Genomic DNA, 7,260 nt, shown 5'->3' with positions numbered 1-7,260 from the left:
TTGGTGTTTTTGTGACCAGAAAACAGGCCAGAGGCTCGTCATGCTTGTTGGTACCAGTGATCCTGTTAGGGGGAAAAGGCGGTCCCAAAGCAAATTCCATACAGGCTTTGTGGACTCCACCCCCACCCCAGGTCAAAGCCAAAGACACTGGGAACTCCAAATCCCATCACCACCCAAGGGAAGGTGGCTGGGACCTGAGGGTGGGGTTAAGCAGCCAGGTGGATATAAAGGCAGACACGTGGGCTTTGGGGGGCTCTCCATTTTTGACTCTCCGCCAGCTCGCAGCGTCCGGCCAGCTCGGAGAGTGCCTTTGGGTTTCCAGGTCGGTGGATCGGGTAGGACGCATTAAAGACTTTATTTCCCTATTTTCTCCCTGAGTTGTACATTTTCCTTATTTCCTTTTCTCTTGTAAATAAACCTTTTATTAACCCTTTGGCGTGTGTCTGTAGTAGAGTATTCATAAGTCCCTTTAAAGCGCGCGGGTGAGGACCCACAGCCAGGAACCCGTTCAATATCGGGGTTGCTCTATAACAATCCTACCGCATCATTGAGCTCGTTTTGTGTCGATTCACTTAAAACGGGAGTCTCCAAGCACCGGTGGGGGATGTTATGTGAGGACTGCCTGTGGGAAGTGGCTGGTGCGGGAGTGGCTGGTGCGGGAGGCAAACAGCTCCCGGGTCTGCGAGCAGGTGCTTTGCCGTCTTAGGAAGCCTCTCCAGGCTGCCCCCTCCATAGATGTTTCCTCACCCCTGAGAGCTCAGGGATGATGGTGGGTGAAGCACCCGCAGTGTTTGGTGATGTTCTGCCTTGAAGGGGATGATCTTAGGAAGAACTGACAGCCCCCAGTATCAGCTCTGTGTGAGGACCTGCGCCACTGCGGGGATGTGACACCGGGGCTGCCTGGTCTCCTGGAGGACACGTTCTGGTTGTCTCCTCTCTTCAGGAAGTGTCTCCTTTTCCTGGCAGCCCCAGGTCCTCTTCCCCATGCCCTGCAGAGTCCAGCGTGGTGGGTGGGTTCTCGGCTCTGTAATTCATGTATGGTCTTTCTGAAGCTGTCATAGGGCAGCCCCGATAATGAACGGGTTGCCTGGCTGTGGGTCCTTACCCGCGCGCTTACAAGGGACTTATGAATACTCCACTACAGACACACACAAAGGGTTAATAAAAGGTTTATTTACAAGGGAAAAGGAAATAAGGAAAATGTACAACTCAGGGAGAAAATAGGGAAATAAAGTCTTTCATGCGTCCTACCCGATCCGCCGACCTGGAAACCCAAAGTCACTCTCAGAGCTGGCCGGACGCTGCGAGCTGGCAGAGAGCCAAAATGGGGGGCCCCCAAAGCCCACGTGTCTGGCTTTATACCCACCTGGCTGCTTCACCCCACCCTCAGGTCCCAGCCACCTTCCCTTGGGTGGTGATGGGATTTGGAGTTCCCAGTGTCTTTGGCTTTGGCCTGGGGTGGGGGTGGAGTCCACAAAGCCTGTATGGAATTAGCTTTAGGACATCCTTTTCCCCCTAACAGAACCACATGCTGTAAGGAATATTCCATGCATCTCATGATCTGACACTTCCGTGGTGATTTCTATGACACTCTGGCCTCAGAGCCTTGGCTGAGAATACCATGCTTAATTTTGTTTTATTGAAAAACATCTGCTATGGTTTTCGTTGTTTGCTTTTTCTGGGGAAAAAGAAAAAGACTATGTTTGTCTTTCTAATGAGAGAAAAATGGGAAAAGGGTTCCCTAGCCCAGACAAGGTGCCAGGCGGTTTTTAGGGATCCAGCAAAGCACAGCAAAGCACAGATCAGATCTACTCCCTCTGGGACAGGGACTCTCCGCCCCAACGTGCTCTCCCAGTGCCCATAAGTTAATGCCCAAGCTGCTGGTGTGGAAGCAGATCTTGCCAAGGGGTCTCCATCTCCTTGATCTCCCCACTTATATATCAACCTGTCTCTCCCACTCCAGCCACTTTTATTCCCATAAGCTGCTTTGTTTTCTTTATCATACTTCTATTATATGAGATTTTTCTATTGGTTTGTTCGGTGGTTTTGCCTATTTATTTACCTGTCGGTGTAAATATTTATGCACTTATGGTGTCACCCTTGCTCTTCTCTCTCGTGAGGATGGATGCTTTCTGAGCAGAGACCCCTCATCTCAGCACCAAGGACACTGCTTCCCTGGAGCCCCTGCCTCCACCCCTCCATAATATGGGTATTTGCAGCGCTGTGGGAAACGGAATTCTGGGAATGGCATCGAGGAGTTCATGTCACGATTCCTTTGGATGTGATTGTATTCAGGCTAGTACCTCACACATGAACGGGTTCATGACCTGAGCTGCAGAGTGGAGGCGTAAGGTCAGGACGCAGGGGCAGAGAGTGTTCAGAATTTGGGGTGTGAGAGCCAGTGAGAAAATATTCACTCATTTCTTGCTTCATCCATTCATCCACCCATATGCTCATTATTTAGTAAAATCTCATTTGAATACAAAAAGAATTTGGGGTGATGATGCTAATGGATAATAATCAATGAGTTTCTGGTAGAGCAACTCGTGTGGTGTGGAGGTTGACAGAGGATCAGTTTCAGGTCAGGGCTAGATTCAAAGAAGCAGCAACGAGAGAGATGCTACCTGCCTGTGCGCTGGTGTGGCAAACCAGGAGGGGGAGGGAAGCCAGCTGGGAGAGGGGCTGTGCAGAGCCGGGCTCCATCTGGCACCTCTGGCCCATGACTGTTTGCAAGCTGAAATGCTAGAGCATCTGGTCCAAATTACCATCGGCTTCACGTTGAAAAGGTCTGAGCTATTACGCATGCCTGTGTTGGAATTCGCCTTTGCAGCTCATCTAGGGATGCCACACTTTGAACCTTTTGCAGCAGAATTAATATTGAACCCATGCTAGGTGGTAATAACTGTCTGAGGAGCCCTCCCCTGCTGGCCTGTCTGTGGGTGTGGTTCCCATATAACACCCAGCAAATTGAAGAGAAGGTATAGAGAATGCAATTGATGTGGACCCAGTCACAAGGTGTCAAAGGACAGAAATAGGAATTCTTCCCAAGTCTTCTGATCCCAAATCTCTGGTCGGCAACTTGATAGGTGAAAATCTTTGAATGTCAGATCAGGCAAATAGGGTGGGGGATTGACAGGTGAGAACATTTTTGGGTGAAACTTAAGGCAGGTTGATTCCATGAGACCAGGTTTCTCATGTGATATAGGAACTGAATTTGAAGGCAGTTTCAGAAGAATGGTTTCAGAAAGAGGAAGGAAAGGCATGAACAGAAAGGAAGGGGCAGGAGTGGGGTGGACAGTTGAAGGCCCTCCCAGAGGACACCCTATTGATTGGGAGCCAAGATAATGAGGCTGGGAGGAGAGCAGGGCCTGGCAGCTGCAGGGAGCCATCAGCAGGGTCACAGCTGAGCTGACTCTGGAAGCCCCTTGGACAGAAGCTGTTGCCCCCACGGGTGCCTCACTGCTACCCAGAGCTGTTGCTCCTGCCACTGCCCACAGCACAGCTAGACTAGATCAGCTGCCATCCCCACTGTCATGTGTCCTGAAGGCCTATGAGCTCAAATCCGAATGGCTTTGATGCCATCACAGGACCAGCCCCTGGCTCTACCAGCAACTAGGTGGACACGGCACCATTTGGCGACTGTGAGAGGAGACGATTCTGTGCCCTGAAGATGCCCTCTGGGGCAGAGGACCGACTGCCTGCAAGGAAACTGGGTTTTGGAGGAGGGGTGGGGTTGGGCATGCCAAACAAAGGACAAAAAGATTCCAAAGAAATGTCCCAGACTGATCAGAGGACTGAAAAGAAGAAAAATGCCAAAACTTTCATTGCAACTCTTTTCAGAAGGAAACAATGCAATGTGGGTACTTTTGTGTGTGTGTGTTCAGTTTACAGCAAATAAGCGGAAGGACTATAGATGCCTCATCTGAAAGGGCTTTAGGTGAGGGCACCTCACCATGCCAGGCCTTTATTTTAAATGAGATTAAACCCCATGGAGTCACTCTCCCGCTGGAAGGCGAGTTGTGGAGTTGGACCTGGAACGCGCAGCTCCGCATTCCCAGTTCATTGCTGGAAGAGACTCAAATTATTCAATGTCATCGTCCCAGCTGTGGGTTTGGACCTGGGTGTCAATCTTACTTTTTCTCTGTGGGACCCTGGATGTTGCCCAACTTCTCAATTTTTTCATCAGTGAGACCAGGTGGTTGTGGTGAGGGTCCCCCTCCCTTTTTCTCCAGGTCATTGTGGGAAGTCAATGAAGTAAAGCTGGTGAAAACGTGGTTCAATGCCTGGCAATAAATGCCAGCTACACCCCGCTCGGGGACTTGCAGGCGTGGAACTGAGCTGCTGGCGTGACAGACATTCTTCTGAGACATCCATACCCCAGTCAGAAAATAAATTGATTTGGGATACTGGTGAGTGGGTAGATGATAAATGTGTGAAGAAAGCTTGCCCAAGAAACAGCTGAGTAAAAGGCCACATTCCTGGCTAGGGATGTTCTTAAAAACTGGGTTTCTGTATATCCCACATGTGAGCGAGACCATCCGGTATTTGTCTTTCTCCTTCTGACATTTTTTGCTTCGCGTTCTCCTCTGAGGGGCAGTGAAAGCTAAACCAATAATAATAAATTCTTAACATCTGACTGTAACAAAGGGGGAGGGAGCTGGAGTGGGAGTAGGGGAGGGAGGGAACCCAGTGTAACATGGTGGAGGATTGTTGGGGTGCTGTGGTGGGCAGGCTGTGAATGTAGACATTTATAGAGGTTTGCATCTATGACCCCCAGAGTAGATATGTTACAGGGCAGGGAGAGGGGCAGCCCAAACCCCGCAAACCTGCCTATTCTAAATGGGTTCTGCCATCCGCCGCATCAACACAAAACATAGGAGACTTTAATGGGAAGGAACTTTAATAAAACTAGGAAACAATACAGGTAAGGCAAAGAGTCTAGTTTCTAAATGAAGTACCCAAAGTTACCCGTCCCCTCGTGGGTAAAAGTCCATCCAAATGGGAATGGCCCAGAGCAAGGTCCCAAAGCCTGCCACAAGTCTAAAGCACCTTCCAGTGGGGACCCACAGAAAAGGGTCAGAAACAACCAGACAAGCCCGGAAGGAAAAGAGCAAAATCAACATCAAGATAAAAGCTGCCATGGTCCCCTCCCCACGGGTCTCACCCACATCTGTGTCACCCAGTCCACGACCAAAAGACAAGCGCAGTTTCTTCACGTGTCTCTAGGCTCCACGCGCCTCCTCCAGATCTCCTGGCTCCATCCTGCTTCCTTCCTCAGTCTCTTCTGCAGCTTCTCCTCTTCCTGCTCAGCTCCACCCTCCCTTGGGTGGGGCAGGGAACCTGGAACCTCCCCCTTTTCCTGGGGACCATCCTGTTACAGATACAAAGGGGTCAACCTATTTTACTTCAATAAACATAGTTTTGGGGGAAAAATGGGCTTTTGCATTTTCCCACATTGCCCTAGAAGATGCTGAAAAAGGAAGAAGGAAGTGTGAACACAAGGAGGAGGGTGAGAGAGGACCCTGGCTCTGTCTTGAAGCTGCTTCAATGTCTGGGTGCACTGGGAGATACCCAGGTTCCTGTCCAGAGCGCCTCTGTGGGCTTGTGACTCAAACTGAAATTGTGGCAGGCTGAGCTGGGTCCCGGCAATGCTGAGAAACAAGACACTCCCATGGGGCCCATCACTGGCCCTTCTGCACATTCCCACTTGGAAGCCCTCCCCAAGGGGCTGCTCTTGAATAGGTGCCCCTGCCTTGGTGCAGTATAACCCCTTTCTGTCCTGTTGGCAAATCCATGCAAACATCCCAGTCATCTAATCTGCCAGTGCCTCTGATGGTCCGACCTCTGGCGCCTCAGACAACATGCCAGGCCAAGGTCAGGGGTAGGGATGCGGGCTCACAATGCCACTGTCCCAAGATTGGCCGTGAGCCAAGACTGAACTTCCCTCCCTCAATGTCAGCCCTTGTTCAACCCTCCCTCCATTTCCTGCTCCTCTTTTATTATTCCTAGTCTTGGGGCTCTGGCTTTGCACCTGTCATTCCCTGCAGGCATTTTCCTCCCACTCCCATGTTGTTCCAGCACCTTCCCTGGTGTTTCCCCTCCTGGACTTGGCCTCAGTGTCCACTCTTCTGAGCCAGCCCTCCAGCAGCTCAGAAGACTAAGATTGGGCCACACTTTCCTCCAGAGAAATAATGGTTGTTTCTGCTGAGTGTTTGCGATGGGTCCTTGGGGTACACTGCTTTCACCCCAGCATATGACTTATCCAGATCATCACAGGACATATTTGAGAAAAGTCCCAACTAAAAGACACATGTTTAGAAACATTCAGAAACTTTGCACGCTTGCGCCTCCTAAATGAAGAGTCATGAATAATCCGGAAGTTCCTACTTTGTTAGAGACCTTTTAACTTGGTCCTCATGATTGTATTTGAGCAATAGAGATGTGTTTCCAGAGAACTAATGTTCCTAGAGAGTGGAGCCTCATCTTCACCTGAAGCTGATGTGCCAATGAGGAGTGTGGGCACCATGGCACCTGCCTTGGCACCATGGCACCTCATCCTTCTAGGTGCAGTTCTTTCCTGCAACAACCCTATGAAGTTGATATTATTATTATTACCACTTTATCATTTATTTTTAAGATTACTTTTTTTATTATTATTTTTTTTAATAGAGGCATGCTTATTTATTTATTTATTTATTTGTTTGTTTTTGTTTATACATGCACTGGGTACAGTCAGAAGCACGGGAGGGTGAGAGAATTCACCAGAGCCAGAGTGGGGAGCAGAGCAGGCAGAAGGACCGAAGTACACTGCTGAGGGGAGCAGCGGGCGGCAGGAGAGGTCTGCGCGCCATGTGGGACCCTCCTCAGGTGACCGGGGAGCAGCCGGGGGATCGAACCGGCGCCGCAGATGCTGCGGGCAGCTTCGCAACCCAGCGCTCAACCGCTGCGCCACCGAGGAGGCCCCTATTTTTTAAGATTACTTTTTAGAGCAGTTTCAGTTTTCCTAAGAAGGAAATTGAATCTCTGAGCGGTGAAGAGTTTTGCAGAGCTCATCTGACTGGCGACCCCTAGAGACCAGTCTAATCCAGAAACTGCTGACCCCTCTGAGTGCACCTTACTGTCTCCACTGGCAACCAGGGGTGTGAATCTGCTGGTGCCCCCTGCCAGAGTGGTGGGACAGGACCAAGGTCACTTCTCCCAACAAGTATCTGGGGCAACAGAAGGGAAACTTCCCACTCTGTTGCTACAGGACTGACTGGT

The sequence above is a fragment of the Talpa occidentalis genome, unplaced genomic scaffold (assembly GCF_014898055.3).
Source record: "Talpa occidentalis isolate TD23 unplaced genomic scaffold, MPIMG_talOcc4v2.1 talOcc4.3, whole genome shotgun sequence".
In the NCBI taxonomy this organism is placed as follows: domain Eukaryota; kingdom Metazoa; phylum Chordata; class Mammalia; order Eulipotyphla; family Talpidae; genus Talpa; species Talpa occidentalis.
This window is presented reverse-complemented; position numbering follows the sequence as displayed.